Raw genomic sequence first — 24,341 nt, 5'->3', positions numbered from 1 at the left:
TATAGAACAGAACATGTATTTTCTGCTTTAAAAACAAACAAACAAACAAAAAACCTGTTAAAATCCTCTGATCAGTAGGACAGACAGAGCAGATCTAACTGAGTTATTTCAAAAGAAGAAAAGGTAAATTCCTTTTTCTGTCCTTAGCTATGCTCTGTGGCTGCTGTTTCTTTTTCATTTTCTGTTTCTCTTTCTTTTTCTTTTGGTGCTGGTCTTCATCAGGCCCCACTACGAGCTGTCAGAGGCAAGGAGATAACGCTGGCAGGACACTAACTGCTTTATTTTCTGGAATAAGATTTCTGTTGATGTAACTCCCTCAGCTGGACTGTTGCTGCGGTGTATATAGAAAGTGCTCAGGCAGCAGATAGGCAGACTCAATTACATTATTGTCAAACCACAAGGAGAGCACTTTTACAAAATCAGTGTGGTACTTCTCTTCTTTGTAGAGAACAGAGCCTCAGCTAAAATATAAGGCATATCACACATCATCAAAGTTAGGTAGACAAAAGGACATTTCTGTGTCTTATTTTAACCACCTCTGGTCAATATATCTTTCTTTTAACAGGTTTCAAATAACATACTTTGATACCAACTGCTCCTTGGTACAGGATGGTTGTTTGAACATCAGCCAAGTAATTTCTTCAGTAAATTCTCGTAACCCATTGAAGTTTCAGTCATGCAGTAATCTCAAAATGAGCAAAGAAATACCCTGTGGGTGGAACATTGCTCAAGAAAATGAGGACTTTATAGGTTTTATTTCTAAATGTTTTAAATAGATATATCTTAATTTGCCTGTTCTTTCAGTGTTTGATATACAAAATCCCACCATGTTCCCCTGACTAAATATTAGGTGGCACTGTCTGCATAGCAGACTCCTGAAGTCACCATGTTAAAGGAGATTGGATCCTCTGATAAGTTAATGTTTGCACTAGGAAGAATCATGCTAAAAAGATAACGTAAATAGCAGTATGAACTTATCAAAAGAAGAAATCATTTTATAAGCACAATAATCAACACCTCTAACTACATCTTTATCATGGTCAAATAAATAAGTAAGACTTGAGAATGGTCGTGATTAAAGAACAGTAATTATCTACCTGACTGGAAAGGTGTCACAACTCACAGAAGGTGGAGAGTCACAGTCTTGCCGTTCAGCAGAAATATGTCAGCTGGCAGGAGCCCAAAGAGGAGAGATTGTTCCAGACCCCACAGTGTCTCAGGGAGGCTCTGAGTACAAGTGTCTGTGGATGTGGTTACATGAAACCTAGATTGCTTCATGCACAGCGTTGTGATGAACTGAAGGTAGGCTGCTGTTAATGACTCATTACTGAAGAATCACAATCCCTCACCAGTAAATCAAACCAGCAGCTGAACGTACTGATCTTACAAATGCAGCCTGTGCATGAATGCTTTATATGATTTGGTGTAGAAACAAAGTGCTTCTACATTCAGCTTGTTACCACAACTACTGGCATTAGGGGGTGATTTTTAAGTAGCACACGACCATGATTTGATTCCAGTGAGATGTTCTGGGCATGTACAAGCATCACTGTGCCAGAGATACCATTCCTACTTATCAACAAAGCTTCTGCATGAATATTAGAGGAACTTGTGCCAGGATTAAGCAACAGTATATCTCATTTATGAATTAGGCTGAAAGAAATTTGCTTTCATGGTTTATACTGCTAATCTAATCAAGCCTCTGTTGTATATTGGTTCTGATACAATTTTGCTGGTGTTTATGATTTATATGATTACATTTTCTTTTTTTTTTTTTTTTCTTTTTTTCCTAATTTTCCTGATAATAAAATAGCTGTGGCCATTAAGTACAAATAAGGTCTACACCTACAAGGGTTTATTTTGTTTTTTATTATTGTCTGTGGTGAATTAACCATTTTTTGCTCCTGTAGATTGAGAAATTCATTTATAGCATGGTTACAAAAGCAAACACATTTCATAGCCACATAGGAGGTTCTAAATGCTACAATTTTTAAGATCCACAATGCTTATATATATCTAAAACTATAAAACAACAAAATATCTTCTTTTTATAATTTAAATGTTAAATTCCAAGGGGAAAACAACAACAACAACAAAAAACCAAACAGCAACAAAACAAAACAAAACAAAAAAACAACAGCTATACTCTAAATATTTATTTTGCGAATGTCAGAAAGTAAGATGTCTTAAGAATTTGGGTACATTGGGTCTGAACAAAGATGAATTTGGTGGCCTGAACTGAAACCCATATCTCTGATGAATTTCTTTGCTAACATATATGGTCTTGCATTTACTTTCTTGCATCTCTGTTAGCTGCTAATTTTTACTAAAAGAAATTATACCATTGCACTGTGTTTTGTTTTGTTTTAGGAAAATGAGGATGTTGCCTTCATGTAATTACAGAAAGGTTAAACAACACATCTTATTTAGCACCTTAAGGCTAATGGGGAAAAATGGAAATAAGGTAAAATACAAAAGCAAATCATTTCAGATTCTTTGTCTTCAGGCTGTTGCTTGTTGCCTCTGGCAGTAGATGTTCTACTAATCCATCATCAGTCTTGATTCTCTGTTCTGGTATGAAAGCAGTTCCTGGTGGTTTCTTAAACGTACATTTTACCGTAAGCTTAAACTTTACATTTATGTGCTATAAAACTGATACTTCTGCCTTAGCTGATCTTTCCGAGCAGTTCTGAATGAGCCAACCTTGGACTGCTCTCTGGAGCTTGGAATATCTGTGGCAAAAAGTTACTTTTCTTAACACAGGAGCATGATCATAGAAAACACTTATTTTCACGTCTGATAAAATCAGAATAACGGTGCAGTCTTAAATAAATAAGATGGACACCCTAGACAATCTTTTAAATGTTGGGGGTGGGTGAGGAGGGTGGAAGGGGAGTGGAAGAAGAACAAGAAAGCTATGCAGAGAATGCTCCAGGCAGTTTGTCTTGAAGCAACTGGAAAATGTGATTTTCACTAACTTGTGAGTCACTTAACTATAAATAGAAATTAAAAAGCACAACATGAAGCCCACTCCTCTCCTCTCCTCTCTCCTGCCTCTTACAAGCAGACATGAACAAATATGGAAAAATCTTCCTTAAAACAATGTTTTCTTAGCTTTCTAGCTGGCATTGAGTTTCCTGTAAAAATCTGAGTCTAGAGGATGGATTTGAACATCTCCAAAATCGCTCTTGCCACTGATGCATTAATCGTGATCAATATTTCACATCCCCATTTTTTCTGTAATAAGTCAAAATAACTCCATGTCCAAGCATTCCCAAAGTTTCAGAGGAAATGTGGATGTAATTGAGCAAAATTCCACTGGAGTCAATATCATTGCAACTGTTTAAATAATGTCACATTTAGACCACAGGGTTTCTTATTTCATTTTCTTCCCTGTGAGTGCATCTAGTGTTATTTAACTATTCTACATAGACAACAGTAGAGACCAAAGTCTTCTGTAAATTATATCTGTAGGATAAGGTAAGGGAAACTTCCTGTGCTGTTTGTTAAAGTACCTCAAACATTACAAGAGCTACTTCTTGTATGTGATGACTTATTAACTTATGAAATACAATGTTCTTGTGAAATCAGCCAGTTTGGTGTCAGCAAAAAAAGGATATCCTGTCATTTAGACAGACGATGTGGAAGGTGGTCATTTTTGTGGTCATATGGGACTCATAAATGTTTATCTTGACGTCTGGTACATAGCTTATTAGTGCAGTTGCAGTGAAATATTGCTGACTCGAGGTCTTAGAAGCAGTGTATAATGAGCTGCAGAAGCATGTGAAATGTTCATGTGGTGTTAAAGAGAAAAATTGAAAACTTTTGTAACACCTCCAATGTGCAGATGTGGAGATCTTGTGGTTCCTGCCTACAACATTATCAAATCTTATCAGTCCCCTGAAGAGCTTTGGAAGTCCTAAAAAAGCACTACCCCCATTTTAGATGAGTAGCATCTGAGGAACACTGCAGACTGAGATTGTACCCATTCAGATCAAGAACAAGCATCACCAGTTGGAAATTGTAGATGTCCTGAGAGACACATTACAGATGGTATTCATGAGTTGCACCATGAAAGGTCATGACCTGCACTGAACTTCTTGCATTAGTATCATTTTCCACACAATGAAACTCCTCCATCTACAACTCTTCCTCAGAGCAAGAATATAAAGTTTGTCTCTAAGTTTATAATGATTTATTTCACCAAGATACTGTTTCTGTGTGTTTGTTTTTGTTTTGTTTTGTTTCTGTTTTTGTTTTTGTTTTTTAATACTGTTCTGTATTTTCCTTTTTTCTTTTCCCTACAGTCACCTTATTTAAGTATTTGATGCTCGCTCCTTTATTCAAGTTTGATATTTGTACAGTAAGAGGTTTTTAGTTCATATGAATCATTAATAATAAAATGCTGAGAAAGGTGCCATAGTCAGAAAATGAATGAGAAGCTAATAGCATGCTTTACCAATGCAGTAGAATTGCATTCTAAGAGCAGGTGAATGACACATGCATTTATACTGGTTTAATGTAAAAGATTTTAAAACCTACATTTGAAGATCATAACAGCCACTGCTCTTCCATCTCCCACCAACCTAGTCATCTCTTTGTAGAAGGCAATCAGATTCATCAGACATGATTTTCCCCTTCCTAAATCCAGGCTGGCTGCTCTCAGTTATCTGTTGCCCTTATTATGTGACATTTGCTTTCTACCAGTTCTCAGAAACGTCCCCTGATGACCATGACATTTCAAAGATTATCAAAAGTGGCCTCACACTGGCATTTGCCAGCTACCTTGGCAATTGTGGATGCTTCCTATCAGGTCCCATTGACTTGTTCAATTTGTTTATATATTCCCTACCTGGATCTTTCTCTAATGAGGATAAGCCTTCCTTGCTTAAGACATTTTCACTTGCCGCAGGGGCCTGGCCTTTTCCGCCCAGGTCCTCTGTGTCATTCAGCAGTGGAGCCACATTTTCCCTAACCTCCCCTTTGTTGCCATTGTACCTGCAGAAACCTTTCTTGTTTCCTTTCATATCTCTCATGACATTCAGCTCCAGATGGGCTTTGACTTTCCTGACCCCATCCCTGCACATTAATGTAGTGTCTCTGTATTGCTGTCAGGTCACCTGTCTGATTTCTTTTTACGTTTGAGTTTTGTCAGGTGTTCCTTACTCATTCATGTTGCCTCCTTCTGCTGCCTTTACTTGATTTCCTGCTCATTGAAGTGTGCCATTCTTCAGTTTGGAGAAAGTGATCCTTGGAAATGAACCGGTTTTCCATGTCCCCTCTTCTCTCTAGGGCTGTCTGCTACTGGATTCTTCCAAACAGATCCCTGTACAAGCAGGCGTCTCTTCTCACAAAGCACATTGCAATCATGCCTTTTTCTGTTTCCTTTCTCTCACCTTCCTGAACTCCACCATATCATGGTCACTGCAGACGGCTGCCCATGACCTTTAATCCTTGACCAGTTCTTCGTTATTTGTGAGTATTAAGGCCAGTGAAGTGCCTTCTCTTGTTGGCTCCTCGATTACCTCTGTCAGGACATTATGATCATTGCATTCCAGAAGCTTCCTGGGGTTGCTTATGCCCTGCAGTTTTGGCCTTTCAGCAGATACCAGGGTGGTTGAAGTCCCCCATGAGTACCCAGGCCTGCTAACATGATACGTTTCCCAGATTTCTGAAGAAGGCCCCACCTAATGCTTGTTTAGGGGGTCTGTAGTAGACACCCACCACAACATCACACATTTCTCTTCCTATTAGTCCTCACCCGTAACTTCTCAGTCAGCTCCTGCCTGTCCCGAGGCAGAGCTCCACACATTCACATGGCTCTCTCGCACAAAAGGCAGTTCCTCTTCTCCTTCTCAGATTCTTCTTGCTAAATTTCCTGTGTCCATCTCTAGCAGCCTCTTTGGTGTGTGAGCTATCCCACCACATCACTGTGATCCCAGTGAGATATTGTAGCCATGCAACTGTGTTCAGTTCTCTGATTCCTCCTGCTGGTTCTCCATTCTGTATGCATAGATGTACAGATCCTTTAGATGTGCACCTCATCATGGTGATATTCCAGAAAATTTATGTGAGCTTTCCCCACAATGTCATGCTGTTGGTACTTCCTTATTTAAGGGCATTTGCTTAAGTGGGCCCTATCAGCTTGTTCTGTTGATTACAGGGTTTCTTGTCCACATCATCCTGCACCATTTGTTTGCCAGGTTGGTGCACCACTTCCTTATTTGATTGTGGGTCATCATCTCCCTCCTTTGTCATTTCTAGTTTAAAGCTCTCCTCACCAGGTTGGCCAGCCAGTTGGCACGGTGACTTTTGCCCCACTTTGTCAGGTGGATCCTGTCTCTCCCTAGCAGTTATTGACCCTCAGAGAGGGAGGGTCCCATAGTCATAAAAAAAAACAAATCCCTGTTCTTGATGCCAGCTGCTCAGGCAGCTGGTGATCTGCAGAACCTTTCAGCCCTTCCTCAAACCCTTCCTTTCTCTTCTCTAACAGGATCAAGGAGAAAACCATATCACCCTCCTTGACCTTCACAACCAGTGCCATGTAGTTATGCTTGATATGCTCAGTGCTTTTACCTGGCAAAATCATTGCTGTTCATATGGATGAGCAGCAGAGTATAAAAGTCTAAGGGACCCAAAAGTCTCAACAGCACTTCTTCAGAATCTCAGATTCAAGCCCTGTTAAGCAACTCCCCTTAGCCAGCAGGTGAAGTCATCCATGGGGACCCACAGCAGGGAGTCTCCCTGTACTATGGCTTCCCACTTCCCCCACGTGTTGCTGTGGGGTCATGGTCTGCTGGCGCCAGCACTTTGCTGGACAGAGCTCACAGGAAGAATCTTCCTCCTGTTACCAGAAGTCACAAGCCCCCAGCCTTCATCATCATTTTTTTCCTCCCACCTGTGTAACTGCACGAAAAATGTGCTCGGTTTTTCATGACATAACTTAAATAATGAGAGTGTAATTGATGGACAGTCTCTCCATCTCCTCCCACACCTTAGTGCTTAATCAAGATACTGCCTGTCTTCCCAATGTATGAACAATCATCAGTAATTGATATGTCTGTTATATATGTCTGGTGGAAAGGAAAGAATCCCATCTGGTGAACAAACCTTCAGAGTGATGGGCAAAATGACAGGGCAGCTCAGCCTAGAGGATAGAGCCTGTACTAGGTTGGGCCCTTAGGTTCTACTATAATAAAAAACATTAGATCTTATGTATCCAGAAGTAGAAAGCAGCCTCTGTAATTATGGATTCTCTGAGCTCACATAGACATGTCATCAGCATGGAATGACCTGACCCCATCCTTCTGAGCCTCTAATGATGAGTAAGTTAAAAAATGCAGCAGCATTGTTGATCACTCTATCCCTGCTGCTGTGCTTGGCTAGACCACAGAAAAGAAATGGCATCCTTCACTGTATATTAACAGACATATCCCCAAAGAAGGGATTGACAGCCTAGCTCCAACCACAAAGTATGGCCGAACTGGTAATAGGCATCTGACTGGCTTTGAAAGTGAAAAAGAGAAGTTGGACGGCAAACATGCCTTGTTTCTGATGAAAGCATATCCAAATGCAGCTGGTTTCAGGCCAAATGGATTTATCCAGAGACCAGACTAAGCTGCAGCATTGCTCAGCCTAGAAACAGAAAGAATCAGAACTGTGAGAATTTCTGGAATGACTTGGAAGGTGTCAGCTCTTCTGTTAATCCCTGTGCCCTTTGATACTGTTCTCTTGCAACCTTCCTGCTGTTATTATGCCTATACCAATCTCCCTGCTACTGCGGAGAGTCTCAAAGTAGCACAGCAACTTTAGCAGTGAAATGCAATCAGGCTCTGGCTCTGCCTAGAGCTAATGAACTCCTGTCTCAAAAGTTCTTCACAGTCCAGCTGGGGCAAAGGTTCAGCCTTGCTCAACAATGAATCAAATGTAGCAGGGAGTATCTGTTCATCTGGTGATAAGCATAGAGGTTTTCTGAGCTCTGGAGTTTAGGAGGGAAAAAAATATCTCATTGATTACTTCCTCCTAACCATAGAGTTGACACAACCACTGAAAGTCAGATGTTTTTGAAGGAAGCTTACCTCAGTAGTCAAAGTAATATCATATGAGAAGCAGCTCATTTTAACAACCATCTCATTAAAGCAAGATATACTGTCAGAACCGACATCTCTCTTTTTGCAGTAGAGCACTCACTCTTTATACATCAGCACTTTTAACTGTCTCTCATGCTGCTGAATTCAGTACTTTAAGAACCCAATACCACAGATTTTCTGACAAAAGAACAATATACCTTTCAGTAAATTTTAAAAATACATATTCCCACAGTGTGATAACTATGGATATCTTAAATTTTAGTTCAAATAATGGCATTGGGAGAACACTTACTCTGTTTCAAAGTTGTGTTCAAAGTGTTTATAGGAAAGAAAGAACTCATGAAGCACAGGAAGATGCAGTTTCTAAGTAATTCGTGGAAGGCACACACTGATGCCAGGGGTTTTCCTAGTCTCCTTTTTCTGCATCTGTGAACACAGTTTGTTAGGCTTGTATTCATGTCTCAACCTAATGCTGGTCTGTGGTTGTCCAGACAGCTAAATCTCCTCCCCTTGAAAAGCAGTGTCCCACCTTCCCAAGGGAAGCCAGCTGCTTCAAACAGGCACGAACCTCTTTCTCCGTTAGGCCTCTGCGGAGGCCGCACCCTGTGTGGCCTATAGACCTTTAGTCTGTATCTCTGCAGGGAATTTCACTAGTTATAAAGACACGTCTGTACTTGTGCCTGCCTATAGAAGTACACAAAATGGCTCATGCTTCTTAAATCAAGTATTAACAGCTGCTTCTAGCAACACTCCCAGAACACAAGACAGCAATTTCATTATTTGTATTTACCTGAATGTGTTGTTTGGTTTCTTTTCTTTTTACAATACAGCTTGTCAAAAGGAAAGTCTGTTCAGTGCTTTTTTTAAAAAAAAAATCTAGCCAAGATTTGAATCCTAAATTGTTATTACTTGGAATCAGTATGTTATCCTGCAAATGGAAACAGAATGAAATGAAAGGAAGGGAAAATACTGGAGGAGTGAGAGGCTGTTATACTGTTGCACAGTTAGTTTCTAGACAGGACATATTGAGGCTAAAATCACTTGATTTACATTAGATAGAAGTGTTACTGTAACAGATTTGTGTTATAAAGCATCTTTTTTGATGTACTTTCCTTAAAGTACTACATTTCTCTTAATGCACTGAAGATATTTCCCCTTTATGCTATTTTAAATTATCCCTGAATAATTTCCTTTTAGAACACTCTAAAACTGTTACTGGTAGATCAGATGAAGTCACACATAGTTTTTCATAGAATATTAAGAAAAAGGTGGGAGGGATGTTTAGTGGCCACCTAACCTATCTTTCTACTTTCCAGCAGAATCTGGACAGAACCTTTCTGTCACTTCATATTTGTATTCTCATCATCCAGTGATGGAGATTCCACAGTTTCTTGAAGTGATCTGTACAATTACTTGCCAATGCTTATGTGAATGCCTAACCTAAACCTTCTTTGCCATAGTACAATTTCTTCCTCTCATCCACAGTCACAACAAAGAACTATGTACATCCTTTACCTTTGCTATTAGGCTTTTTTTTTTCTTTTTTTTTTTCTTTTTTTTTTTTTTCCTGTTTTCTCTCAGTCTCCCCTAAATAAAATAATTCCACTTTCTCTAATCCTTGTTCACAACAACATGTCTCCACGTCTCCTCATGGAGACATGTTGTTGTGAACAACAGTTTACAGTTTCTTTGAAACATTGTGCCCAAACCTGGCCACAACACTTCTATTTAGGCATTACCAACACATGATTATTTATGGCACACAGTATTCTTGCATGATGCTTTTTTCCATCTTTGCCACAGAAATCTTGTTGACTGACACTAGGCTGTAGCTGTGTACAATCCCTACATCCTAAGGTCTTCGCAGGCTTTTGCATATTGGTTTTATCTGTTTATTTAATAATGAGATATCCCACTATCAGAGAAGCCTTAGTTAAAGTAGTGAGCTGTACCAGAACCAGGACAAACCACTGGGGATAGCCCATCACTAAGGGATTTTGGTGTTATACAATCAACTGCAGCTTTTTCTGTCAGTGCCACACTCATGTCACGGCAGTTTAATCTTGTACAAGATTGCTCATGAAAATTCCATGAAAGGCAGAGAACAAAATGCCACAAACATCAAGGTATGTGACTTCCATTGCCTTTCTCCTATCCACATGACCAGTACTGAATTTATGTGGCATGGTCCTGGTAGCAGGGGGGCTGCAGGGGTGGCCTCTGTGAGCGGAGCCCAGCAGCTGCCCCACATCAGATCAGAGCCATCTCCAGATGGCTCCAAAAGGGACCTGCTGCTGGCCAGAGCCGAGCCAGGGAGTGATGTTGGGTGGGCCTCTGGGAGAGCAGATTTAAGAAAGGGGAAAGAAACTGCTGCACAACAGCAGCTGGGGGAGTGAGGAGTGAGAACCAGCCCTGCAGACCCCCAGGTCAATGTAGAAGGGAGGGCAGGAGGTGCTCCAGGCACACAGCAGCAGTTCCCCTGCGACCTGTGGAGAGGCCCCTGGTGGAGCAGGCTGTCCCCTTGCAGCCCATGGGTCCCGCATGGAGCAGATCTCCACGCTGCAGCCCCCCCATGGGTGGAGGAGCCCCCGGTGGAGCAGGTGGCTGTGGCCTGGAGGAGGCTGCGGCCCATGGAGAGCCTTTGCAGGAGCAGGCCCTGGGCTGGAGCTGCATCCCGTGGAGAGGAGCCCACGCAGGAACAGGGGGTCTGGGGGGAGCTGCTGCCTGCCCATGGGGGACCCATGCTGGAGTAGTTTGCTCCTGGGGGATGGACCCTGTGGTACTGAGCCATGTGGGAGCAGTGCTTGAAGAGCTGCTGCCTGTGGGCAGCCCCTGCAGATCAGTTCGGGAAGGATGGCATCCCGTGGGAGAGACCCCACAGGGAGCAGGGGCAGAGTGACCATGAAGGAGCGGCAGAGATGAAGCATCAGGGACTGACCGCAGCCCCCATTCCCTGTTCCCCTGCACCGCCTGAGTGGAGAAGGCGGAAGAGGGTGAATGGGGGGAAGTCCACTATTGATAGGCAATAAATTATATTAATCTCCCTTACTCTGAGTCTGTTTTGCCTATGACAGCAATTGGTGAGTGATCTTCCTGCCATTACCTCAGCCCATGAGCTTTTTTTTCCACCATATTTTCTCCCCCTTTTCTTTTGAGGAGGGGAAGTGAGAACGTGGTGTCATGGAGCTCAGCTGCCCATCAGTGTTAAACCACAACACCTGTTACTTTAGTTAGGTTATTCATATGAACAATTTATTCTCCCTTAGTATGAAAGGGCCTCTGATGATTATCTAAGATGTTTGGTCTCCATGGCATTTGAAGTAATATTGCTCCTGCATTAATAGAACCTTCATTTACTTCACAGCAGCTAGGAGATATCTGTCCACCTAACCTCAATACAGATTTTAGATTACAAAATGATTTTTATTTGCATGTTATTATTTTTTATTTTAAATAACCAAAAAATCTTGCACTTTCTGAAGCTGCTTATTGAGGACTAGATTTTATTTCTTGTAGCACCATTATAATTTCTGTGCATGTGAACACAAACTGCTTACAGAAATATATACTGGGCTTTCCATAGGAAATCTTCTCTTCCTGTGCTTAAGATTAATCTGGTATTAATGTGCATCTTTAAGCAGAAACAAGCCTCTAGTACAATTAGTTGTGCATGGACTCTTCTGAAGTTAAGGGCAATTACAGAAGTAAACAAAATGTAGCAATAGAGAGCAATTATCTTTTAGTAGCATTGTGCTTCACTTGACACAATTTCTCTATAACAGAGGCTTGAATGATGAAAATGGAACCTAAATTTCAGCCAAAGAGAGAGGTTCCTGGAGTAAAACCTCAGAACTAAATGTCAGAGTGTTTAGAGTGCTTTTCTTATTAATCTGATTCTACCAAACCATGTGGGAGTAAAATAAATAAATAAACAAAATCCATGAAATAGCTTTATCTACTTCCAGCAGCGAACAATCTGGCTAGAAAATTTCTGATGAAACATTTTCTCATCAGGATATGCCATTCATTGAAATCAAAATGTTCCACAGGAGAATTTCCATTTTTGACCAATTTCCAATGGAATCCAGGCAGGTTTCCAAGACAACAGAGCCTGCCAGTTTGTGTGTCTGTCTTCTCAACAGCCCTTCTGGCTGGTGCCAGGGGATCTTGGGCTTACAGATTCCTTGGCTTTGGGGCTGATGGAGTGCTGAGAGCTGGGAAGGAAGGATCCTCCAGTTTCTGGCATCTTGGCAATCCCAGTTCCCCAGACGTGCAGGGTGCAAAGCTGACAGTCTGCCCCAGAGCTGAGGCACCATGCCATGAAAAGTCTCAACACTCCTTGGTTTCATTCCAAATTTTGAAATATTAAAGTCTTCCACTGGGGAAAAAAATAAAAATATATTTATTCGTGTTGCTTTTAATTCCTGAGCACAGACTAATTCTGCAAGAGAGTGCTCATTCTACAAATGGATGTATAAGTGATAAAGGTTATGCTTGAACATAAGACAAGGCAGGAATGCCCATGGTGATGTATTGACATACCCCTGCTACCATTAATATTTTCTTAATAGTTCTTAACAACTGATTAGTTCTTCTAATATATCCTTTAGGTAGTAATAACTAATACTCCATTTTGACAGGTAGAAAGCTGACGTCATTGGTTTTCTCCAAACCACAAAACATAATCAGTGTCATCAGGCTCAGTAGACCACCATATTCTGTTAAAATTCTTAAATTCTAAGTTAACATAAAGTATTAAAGTATCTATTTTTCTTTTTTCTTTTTATTGTATTTTTTTTCTTTTTCCTGCCTTGGACAAATAATCTAGTTTTGTCTTTAGGCAAGGCAAACAATACCTTTCTTGCCCTTTCTTTTTACTTCTCACATCACAGTCTTACAACTAATGGACTTACTGCTCTTACAGCTCAGCTCACAGAGGGGTGTGTGTGCGTGTTTCTTCTCTGTTTCTGTGTAACAGCACTGACTTTGTATCCAACTTAGCATATCATGGTAACGTGACCCTATGCACTGATTCTGATGTTGGCTTGGGGATGTGTGGAAAAAGGATGGTAGGAAAATGTTACGGAGGCAGTACTGACTTTAGAACCACATCATATTTTTCTAAAAAGGGTACTTGCTATTCATGTTGTTCGTGGTTATTTGGCATTCACACTCAAAAACATTCTGGGAAAAGTTCCAATATCCCTTTCATGATGTGTAATGCCAAATATGGAAGAATATACAAATACTATATGTATATATCATACTACATACTATGTATATACTAAATGTAATGAAAGCTACTAACAACCTGCTAAACTGTGGTGGTGCATGGCACACCAAATAGCAGAATTTCAGTTCAGAAAGACTTGAAAACTTGAGGATCAGGCCAACAGAAACCTCATAAAGTTGTAAGAGGAGAGGTGCAAAGCTCTGCACCTGGAGCAGGGTGAGCTCTGGGGCTCATCCATAACTGGCTGAGCAGCTCCACTGATGAACAGGGCTCGTGGTGGGGATCACAGCAGATGCCAAGTTGAATATGATGAGAGGGTTTGAGCACATGATGTATAACTAGCCTAAGGGAGTTTGTTCAGCCTGAAGAGAAAGCCAAGAGGGTAATCTAATTGCTTTTCTAACCTGTCTAATAGAGAGTGGCAGGATGAAGGTTAAAGGATAAGACAATCTCCTGAGAAGTGCAGAGCAAATGGAAGGGAGCCCACATTCAAAACTAGCAGCAAGGATGCTTTCAACCAGCTAGACAGACAAGAAGCCCATGGTGAGAGAGGTTAAGCACTGGAGTTCTTATCCTACTAACCCAGCACTGGTGAGCCTGTACCTGGAGATGCCATATCCAGGTTAAGTTTCATCAACTCAAAAAGGATGTCAAGAACTAGATAGGATCTATTGCACAGCCAAGGGACAGGGACACTTCAATAATATATCTTGTAAGAATTCATTGGATTTAAGGTTGTTTACTCTGGAGAAGAGTGTGATCTCAGAGCAGTCAACAACTGCTCAGAGGAGCTGCTAAGACAGCAGATTTGAACTCTTCTCAGTAGTGGCACACAGTTTAAGAAGGGGTGACAGACACAAGATGCCAATTGGGAAGTTCAGACTGGATGTGTTTCTCTAGGAGAATGCCTCATCACAGAAACCGGTCAAACAGAAACACTGTGGAATCTAGACACAGTTATGGCTTAGCAAAAAATGAGGTGACCTGATTTAATGTTGACTATAATCATGCTTTAAGTGTTAGGATGGACCATCCAACCTCTGTAAGTCCTTTCTAGCCAAAATTTCTGTGATACTGTTTGAATTCTATTTTCTGAAATTCTAACTTAATTAAAATTAAGCACAAATGTCTAGCTGAAACTGAGATGTCTGGAAATTCCTTTACTGCAAAGGAACAAGATATCAAGGCAGGGCAGAACATGAAAACTCTGTTATATTGTACTCATGATTTTTCTTAACTCTTTTTCCTCAAGTGTATAGTACCAATAGTACCAACCACTGTCAAATACCATTATACTAAAGGGACCATTAGACTGACCCATCCATCAAGGAGAGCATCAGTTCTGGATTCATAAACAAACATATTTGCTTTTTACATTTCTTTTGCCTTCCTATTTAATTCGTTCTTTTGCATTAAAAAAAAAAAAAAAAAAAAAAAAAGTCAAGAGTATGGAGTTACTTTCACCACTAAAATAACTTGTCCTGATAAAACACTAAACCACTAGCACATTTTGTCAAAATGTAAGAAAATGCCATATATTTAAATTCTATGAGTCATCACTCCAGTTCAGCATTATCTTCCAGTGTATAGATGCAAATCTGACACACACACATGTGCATGTGTGCTCAGAAGCCATGTTGCTTTGTCTCTGGTCTTTACTAGTGGTATTTTGAAAATGGTCTAGAGGATTGAAATTTTAGCTTGTTGTAAATATGAAAGTATGTTTTTAAGATAATTCTTAGTATAGTTAAACATTATTTTATTTTATTTTATTTTTCCTGGGCTTTTCAGTAAGATTATGTCTCACAGGTTCCCTTCCTGAAACATAGCTTCTAATTTACTGGCTATGCAAAAAGTTCCATTCCCCTTGCATCGTGTAAAGAAAACATGATGCTTGAATTTAATTAATATATAAGTTGTACTTACATAAGATTGAAATACTGATTCTGAGCTGAGAACTCTGTTCTTGTTACAGAAATAGCATAAACAAAAATCAACCATTTTTGTATCAGAGCTGGAGATAATAAAAAGCCCAAATCCCTTCCAATCAACCGTCACAGCCAGTAGACACAGTATGGCCAGATACCGCCTCTGAGGGAGCATGAAATCCTGGTGCTTTGCAACATCCGTGAAAGTTGTGCTATGGTTGGTTGCAGTGGAGCAGCATTTCAAGAAGACAGTATTAAATCTCTCCCTTTTAAGACTGTGGGATAGACAAGCCAATTTACCACTCACTTGACTAAAATTGAGAAGTATGTGTATTTCAGAAAGTAAATTAAGCAAAGGGTATGCCTTGTGTAAGTATACATTGGCAAAGATGAGGCGTTGGATGGATTCACCTTCAGCTACTTACCTAATACTCTTTGCACTTAATGAATGAGTTTAAATATATCCTTAATTATTTTGCTATAATGCCAAATATACAGCCATATGAAGAACATGGGGGAAATCCCAACTCCTTTGAAGTCATGGCAAATCTCCCATTGCCTTATATTGGCCAGCACCTTGTATGGACATGACTGTGTGAGGCACATGAAATGAAATTTTAACAAATGTGAGCAAGAGTTGCTGGCAGGGTTGGATCTGAGACCAAATTATCTGTTATATAGCAATTAAATTTTATTTCATGCTCAGTCAAACATCCAGTCATGTTACAGTATAACAATTACAGTGCCATAGATGGGAAAAACAGAGCAAATGGGCAGCAGATGAAAGGGCTGTGTCTGAGCCTATCTCAAAGCTCAGGCTCCTGTTTCTGTCTGTTACAAGCATTCTTAGGCTAACCCACACTCAAGTTTGTTGCCTTAAGGTTGATCCTATTTCCTTCCAAAACAGTGGGGTCTGAATTTTACTCTCATTGACATCAAAGTGAGCAGGTTCACTCCTTCTCTGGATATACTTTCATCTACTGCATTGGAATACTTCGTGTTTAATAGGCTATTTTTAAATGAAATTCCAAATGATTAGTTATACAAAACTTCTGGGTGGTTTTCACTCAGTCTGAAATTTATGTGTCATTGGGCTCCTGTTAGTATTTGGTTTGGCTTGCTTTGACAGTTCTCATTTCTCTGTGTGTTGCAGTGCTTTAGAACTCAATTAGTAACTACTCTGGCTCTTGGATAAGATATTCAGTCTTATAATTAGAATCATAAAATCATAAAATGGTTTGGGTTGGAAGGGACCTTAAAGATCACCCAGTTTCAAACCCTCTGCCATGGGCAGGGACACCTACCACTAGCCAAGTTGCTCAAAGCTCCATGCAGCCTGGCCTTGAACACTTCCAGGGATGGGGCATCTACAGCTTCTCTGGGCAACATGTTCCAGTGCCTCTGAGCACTGGAACTCATCCTCTGAGTAAAGAATTTCTTCCTAATATCCAGTCTAAATCTACCCTCTTTTAGTTCAAAGCCATTTTCCCCTGTCCCATCACTACATTCCCTGACAAAGAGTCCCTCTCCAGCTTTTCTGTAGGCCCCCTTTAGGTACTGGAAGGCAGCTGTAAGGTCTCCCTGGAGCCTTCTTTTCTTCAGGCTGACCAACTCCAACTCTCTCAGCCTGTCTCCATAGGAGTGGTGCTCCAGCCCCTTGATCATCTTTGTGGCCCTCCTCTGCACTTGACTAATGAACTAATGTCATTCTTGTGCTGGGGGCCTCAGAGCTGCACACAATGCTCCACGTGGGGTCTCATGAGAGCAGAGTAGAGAGGGAGAATCACCTCCCTCACCCTGATGGTTACACTTCTTTTGATGCAGCCCAGGATATAGTTGACTTTCTGGGCTGCAAGTGGACAATGCCAGCATATATCACTTCTACAGGAGACAAAAAAGAAATGTTGGATACAAGACCAAGAGGAGGATTTAATTTTCTAAAGTCTTCTGCTTCACTCCATTGAGTACCCAACCAGTCAGAAAAACAGAGCTGAAAAGACATTTCAAACAAATTAAATAAGATAATGGTAGATTTGAGCACTGCCCAGAGAAGTCTGAAATACCAATGCAAGATTAGTTACAAACCATGTTCGTAATTTCTTGCATGGGTTTCCAGTTCAGTATGTCCCCTCAGACCTTCTATTCACAGTTTAGTTTATACACTAAATATTTTCCTAGCTATTTGAAATACTCTAAGAACCTAAATCAGATTATTTGTGTTGCAAATGTACATCATTTCTCAATTACATTGAGGTCTGGCATTAAGACTGAACTGGAATAATAGCCACATTGGAAAATTAGTCTGTTCTGCCAGGCGTACACATGTTTCCTTTGCCGATTTTAGCATTAGGCTACTACTTTTATAAACAATCTTCTGAACTGCTGCTTTTCTGCCCCTTGTCAAGGATTCTTAAATGTCTGAGAGTCTGCATGTTCACAAATCCAGGACAAGTAGGCACTTTCTACACATTTCTGTGTTCTACACACAGAAGGATATAGGCACATAAGCCTACAGGAACGGAATTAGACATTTATAGCATATGGAGTCCACTATGCAACTGCACGTGCACAGAAAGTATAACACTGGGCTTGGACACTGATTTTTCAGCACTTGCTCTGAAAAATAAGGCACATGGAAAGAAGATGAGGGTCTCTCTCTGACTTCATTGGCTTCCCTGGGAAACTGTCTAACTCATGCCGGTAGCATTGCTGGGTTCAGACAACACATGTCCTTTTCCAAAGGCTTCCAGATAGCTTGAAATCAGAGGGTCATAAGACTCACAGATAGGGAAAAAAGTTGGGTGCATTCTGATCTCAGCCTCATATCGGGTAAAGCCTAGATAAAAACTTCACAATTACAGATTCAGAATTTGTGGCTATGTGTGAAGTTCATTCATCACAACCTACGGCATGACCTCCCCTCAACGTGTCTGGCTGAGATGGACATCTGCTGTCTGATCATCAGCTGAATGAATACAGTATGGTGTACAAAGAGACACAGTTGAGGCTACCTGCCTTGCAGACTTAATGGAAAACATGTAGGAAACTTTCTCTGAAGTAGAACGCTGCTTTTAATAAGGACATGGCTTTTTTTATCCCAGAGCTTTGGGAGCTCTCTCATGTAGCACAAAGTAGGGAACAAAATGTAAACTTGCAAATCATGTTCCAGTCCAATAAACCCCAACAAAAAAAAAGCTATACTTCATTGCTGAATGAAGAAAGAAAGACAGCTAGTACAGCAGCAGCTGCTAAAAAAAGAAAAGTAATTTTGCTTTCTTCATATACAAGCAAACCACCAAACTTACCCACTGAGTAGCTGTACCACATTTGCCACACCTATACACAGAGATAAAACACTGTGCTGTAAGACATAGCAATTGCAACATCAGTAGATATTATATTTATTTAATGATTATCTCATAAAGCAAACTATGAAGCAATATCCAATCTACTCTGTCTATAGTGGTTTGAGGTGTACAAATCTGTACAGGTACAGGTTTTTCTGCATTGTTTCTCAAAAGTACTTAAGCCATGGTATAGAGGATGTAAGCTGTTCTGATCCCAAGTCTGAGCTGAACTGCCACTGTCAGTTGTGATGGTATTTATGATGTAAATGCAGTCCCTCACTGACATAACTGGATTAATTTTCACTTTAAACTGCAGATTAAAAAATGTGTTCAAATGCTATTGTAGCTTTAAGATCTTCAAACTAAGGTCTTGAGAAAAGAAAGATATCTAATTAATATGTTGAAATTGATTCTTGAAGAAAAGACCATTAATACAATGGTAACAGGTAACAGCATTTAACGCTTTGACATTTCTTATTAAATGTTCAACTGCTGGCAACTGTGTACTTTGCAAACACCTGTGAAAATAAAACCTCCATTTTCAAGAGCACAAGGTTGATACTCATAAAATGAAGAGAAATATTATAAAGTTGTCACGTGACTTGTTTGCTCTAAGAGGATATTCAAGATTTTTTTTTTTTTCATATTTATTTGAATGCATATTTTCTTTGGAAGACAAAAGCTTACAGATTCACGGGAATAAGTACATTTAATTCACAATCTGGTACTTTCATGATTGCATAGAAAATGCTCCCTTCCATGTATTTTTAAAGGAGACTATTTTTGAAATGGTGATTAAAATAAAGAAAACAGGTGAAAAGATGGAGAACTTCAAATAAATAACAACACTGTTCCCCTTTGTACCCAGCTACAATATAATTTATTTTGCAATAGGAAACATCTGAGTTATTTTGCTCTTGAGAGCTAAAAGTTGGTGTTGATCTAAGTCTCCATAGGAATTTTACCCTGACAAGTAGATGCAGCTAGATGCAAATTAATAATTATTTCTCTAGTTTTTGCATCAAAGTGATGTTTTTACAAGTATAATAAGAAATGTGGTATATCTAGCAAATTGTCTAAGCATCTACACAACAGATTATTTTTTTTTTTTATGATTTATTATTCATACTGCATTTCTTTATCTATATTTTGCAATATCACATGGGAGCATTTAAATTTAGTTTGTCAGTAGGGCCTAGTAAGGTCTAGTTAAAACAAGGAATACCCTAAGCTTCTAAGGAATAATGTTGGCAAAGGTTGATTCTCACAGATACCCTATACAAGTCCATCTCTATTTATTTCTGAGGGTAGTAATTTACTCTTTTCTCTTTGGTCACTCTCTATTTGGTCACTTGAATTTCTGAGCACTTGAATGTTCCTGTTAAGGGCAGAAATACCAGCTGATGAAACTGATTGTAGTCATCTTCAATGAAATCTTAAAATAATAAAACGAACAAAGCACTGATCACATATAATACCAATGTACTGTATTTGATATTGTCACATTTAAGCAATAGGATGGGTTTCCTGCCTACACACCTAGGATATACTAAGCAATTTGTATTCTATCTTATTCTTTCTTAAAAAATAATATCCTGTTAAGTATATCACATCAACAGGCCTGGAAGTTGAAGACCTTTGCTAACTCAAAGTAAAAGGCAACCATTCCTGTAACAATCCTCAGGAAACCAACTTTGTGCCCAGGGACTGCCATGGGAATGAGATAAACATTTTGCATTTGCTGATAAGCCATTTAGTATTCTCAACTCTGTTCTTCATCCTTCTAAAAAATATTTTTAAAAATAAAATTAAAAAAAAAAAGAGGAAGAAACATTTCAGTGTTTCAAAAGACTTACTGGGTGTGTGGTGTGGTGTTACTGCCCAAGTAATTGAGGGATGAAAGCTGTATAAGGGCTATAAGTGCTGTAAGTGACCAAAAATGGTAGGCGAAGGAGGATGAGTGTCCCTTGCAGAACAGGGAGAGCTGCAGACCCCCAGGCAGTGCATTGAGAAGCTCTCTGCTCTCTGCTCCAGTGAGTGTGTCTCAGGCCTGACCTGAGTGACAATCCCCAACAAGCGAAGCAGATTTCGTTTTCTATCCTCTGGCAGTTCTTTCAGCTCTTCTGTTGAGATTGCCAATGCAGATGCCAATTAGTAGGAAGAGCAGTGATGGTTTTATGACAAAGATGTGTCTCTCTTGGGAGCTGGATGAAATCCACCTAACTTGTTTTGCAGGACTTATTTCAGTCTCCAACTCTATTACAACCTCTTTCAGTCACCACAAGCCTCACTGGATTCAGATCAGCGACAGATTCAGAAACTGAAGAGGAGTTTAACCGCACCTTTGAAATGACATTACCATATCTTTTCCTGTTCCTATATGTAGTCATATTTTCTTAGCACTGTTTTTGAGCCGTAGTGATTTTTGACAGCTTGTTGCCTAATTTGATTCCCCAAGAAGAGATACAAAACTGGATGACAGCTGAGATGCTTTTATTAGACACACTCATGTCCATCAGCATTCTGTGAAGGACCCAGCAATCAAACTGCTTCACCCTTGCTCTTCTAGTGTCTATTGATCATGGCTACAGTCACAGAGCAGCCCAGTGTAAGTCACTGGTTATTTTGTCCATCTCCCCATTGCTATTTGGATGAGCCTGTGTGTTCTCCTTATGTTCCTTCACATGCAAGCATCACAGAAATCTTTAGTTTGTGGTGAGCACTTTTGTTTCACATCAAGGTTGATGTGAGGTTCTGTGTAAATGCATTAATTTATTGTAGTAGTGTTGCCTACTATTACTTCCTAATAGCTTCATTACTACAATGGCTTTAGGCTTCCCAAGCAATCCACAGTAGACAAGGAAATCTACAAGTTGGCTAAAGGTTTCTCTGTCACCCAGTTCACAAGTGGAAAACAATATGAAGTTCAGAATAAAGAAGACCTGATTTGTGCATTAGGTATCACAGCACTTAATTGCTTGAAATACAGGGAGTAGTTGTGTTACCCAAGGTGATATTGAACAGAAACTATGGGCCAAAATAACTTGCTAGTGACAACTATTTTTTTATCTAAAATAAACTGTGAACATATAAAGGAATTTCATAACGGCGTTACTGAAATATTCACACTGTCATAGATGATAAGGGTAGAAGATAGTATGTATTCATGCTTTGCTGTGCTGGTGCTCTCTTAAACTTTTGAAATTCCTTGGCTATATTTACTATTTTGCAAGAAAATGGAGTTGATGCCTTTGAAACAAATGGAACTGGACATTCTTGTACCAGTGATGTATTTGGCCTTGTACAGATGGTCAGAAAGTATCAAGACACTTTCTAAAGGTTCAAAATAGTGCGTGATGCTAGAGTGTAATTGAGATAATTAACTTAACACAGGAGTTTCTGTGTTTAGTTTAAAGCAATTTCTGTGTATGCGACTTGCAATGTAGAAGTACCATAACTCATAGAATGTTGTGTCATCTAGAAGAATAACAATAACACGATGAGATTGGCTGAAATAGCATAGAATAGCATAGTTATATTCAATTTGTTTTTAAGAGAATAACATTTGCTTGTAAAATTGCTTCAAAAGCAAGAAAAGTCATTTGTAGTTGTTTTGGCTGAGGAGCTCTCTAAAAGTATCTCTGTTTCCACCCACTGCAAAGGAATATCTCAAGCAACAAATTAGGGACTTAATTTAAGAGCCTTAAAGAACTTAATGGATCTGGGCAAATGGCTGTCCAAATTTTGCAACATCCAAAAAACCCACTGGCACTGTTATACTAGGAAAGGATATTTTTTTCTTTCTATTCTGTGTCCTTCTCTTGTTGCAGAGGTGTCATTAGCCAGTCCTTCCTGTACTGCTAGAATAGAGTTGACTGTTCTCTTAGGGAATAACAAATACTAGAACTGTAACAACTTCCCATGTCAGAGTACAAGAGGATGTTGTCCAACACCATTTCACCATCTTGGAAATCTACAGGAAAAAAAAAAAAAAAAAAAAAAGTAATAATAATCTGATCTTGCTCTTTATTATTGCTCCTTAATTGATTTCAACAACAAAAAGTACTCCGGGCAAAGCATTTCTAAAGGCTAATTCCGTGTCTCTAGCAGTCAATCTTAGCATCACAACTTGCAAAATTCACTACCTGAAGTGTGATAATAATTACTCAGAAATAGATTTGTTTATTTGCCTTAGAGGAAGCCTTTACTCTTCAAGTTGTCTTGATAGGTATGTCAACAAAAGCCACAGGCTTCCAAGGATAGACTGAATTTATTTATTTATTTATTTATTTTCATATCTGCATGAACAAGCTCTGCATAATTCAAATTCTAATTGAATCGTTCATCTCAGTCATAGATGGTTGGCTAATTACTCTGGAAAATTGATTTTAGTTATCTGACTGGCTTTTAAAAATTATTACTTCTGTGATACTGCAACGTAAGGGTAATTATCTGGGAGTTATTAGCTGAGGTGTCTTTGTGATCTAATCCCTATAAGAAAGGTGAAATCTCCATGCTAGCAGAGTTTATTTTTAGTATTGTGATTTCTACTTTTGCCATAAGATAAATGCAAGCTTGGCACATCAGATTTTGAAACTTTTTAGATAGCTTATGCTAATTTATGTGATGTGCCAGATTCATCTCTGTCAACCAGTCAAAACCAGTGTGTCTGTCATCAGTTTTAGTTATTGGAATGGAAAAATCTGACTGCATCAAGCAGAAAGAGCTTTATCTGGGTGCTATCTGTAGAAGACAGATTGGTGGAGTTGAAAACATTCAAGAGGAAGACTATGGTGGAATAACGAAGTTGACAGAGGCCAAAGGTTGACCCCACAACTGGGGCATGCCCTTAGCTAAAGATGGATGAATGTTTTTTTAAAGGTTAGTATAGACTAAATAAAAAATCAAACTGAATGACTAATCTATATTTATTTTTTTCCTCTTCCTGAGTGCAAAGATATGGAGCCTGGTACATGTTTGAAAATAAAAAGAACATTATTAACACTGTCAACCACTTTTGCTTCTATATGGTGTAGCCAACAACGTCAACATTTTTTTTGGTTATCTGCTTAGGATGAAGAGAAGTAATATATAAAAATGTTGTCTTCTCTAGAATACCTTGAGTCTTATTATGTTAGAACAACATTATGGTTTCACAAATTACCACTCCCAAAGGAAGTCCAAAGCAAAGGTTGCTTGTGTCAAACTTCCCTAACTGTATTCTACATAGTAAACTCTTTCAGATGCTTTTAGTACAACATGACAAATGGGAAGATAGGCATAAGCATATCAGTAGATCAGTAAATATACAAGTGCAGATTTCTGGTGGGGATTCTCCTCTGAAACATGTGGGGACAGAAGCATAACAGAACGCTGCATCCTCTACCCCTATAGATTCTGATGAGAAGAGCTCCTCCAGGCACTCATGAAGTCCTTTGTGACTTCATGCATGGCTGTGGTACTAGTCATTAAGATAACACATTTTTAAGGTCTCACTTTTTTTTAATATCTTTTTTTTTTTTTTTTTTTTTTTCTCTCTAAATTTTAGTTGCTCAGACCTCATTATGGTTGAATTTGTGGAGAAACACAGCTAAATGAGTGAAGAATCTAGTAAGTTATTTAGAGTTGGGAAAGCCCCATTTGTTATGCTTCCAAAGCTTGACTCCATTTTACTTATACAAATGTTCTCAGCTCTGGAGGTGAAGAATGACTTCTGTCATGCAGCAGAATGGAATACTGCTGT

General features: G+C 39.4%; 1 protein-coding gene across 1 annotated transcript in view; it reads right to left on the bottom strand.

Moving 5' to 3' along the window:
• The window catches only part of FAM3C (FAM3 metabolism regulating signaling molecule C), a 33,713-nt gene extending 32,489 nt beyond the window's left edge, over window positions 1–1,224 (bottom strand). The window contains exon 1 of the mRNA XM_038185043.2: window positions 1,098–1,224. The gene's annotated coding sequence lies outside the window, so the exon portion shown is untranslated. The remainder of the gene's footprint in view (window positions 1–1,097) is intronic.
• Between the last annotated feature and the right edge of the window lie 23,117 nt (window positions 1,225–24,341).

This window comes from Anas platyrhynchos, chromosome 1, assembly GCF_047663525.1.
Source record: "Anas platyrhynchos isolate ZD024472 breed Pekin duck chromosome 1, IASCAAS_PekinDuck_T2T, whole genome shotgun sequence".
Lineage (NCBI taxonomy): Eukaryota > Metazoa > Chordata > Aves > Anseriformes > Anatidae > Anas > Anas platyrhynchos.
This window is presented reverse-complemented; position numbering and strand designations above follow the sequence as displayed.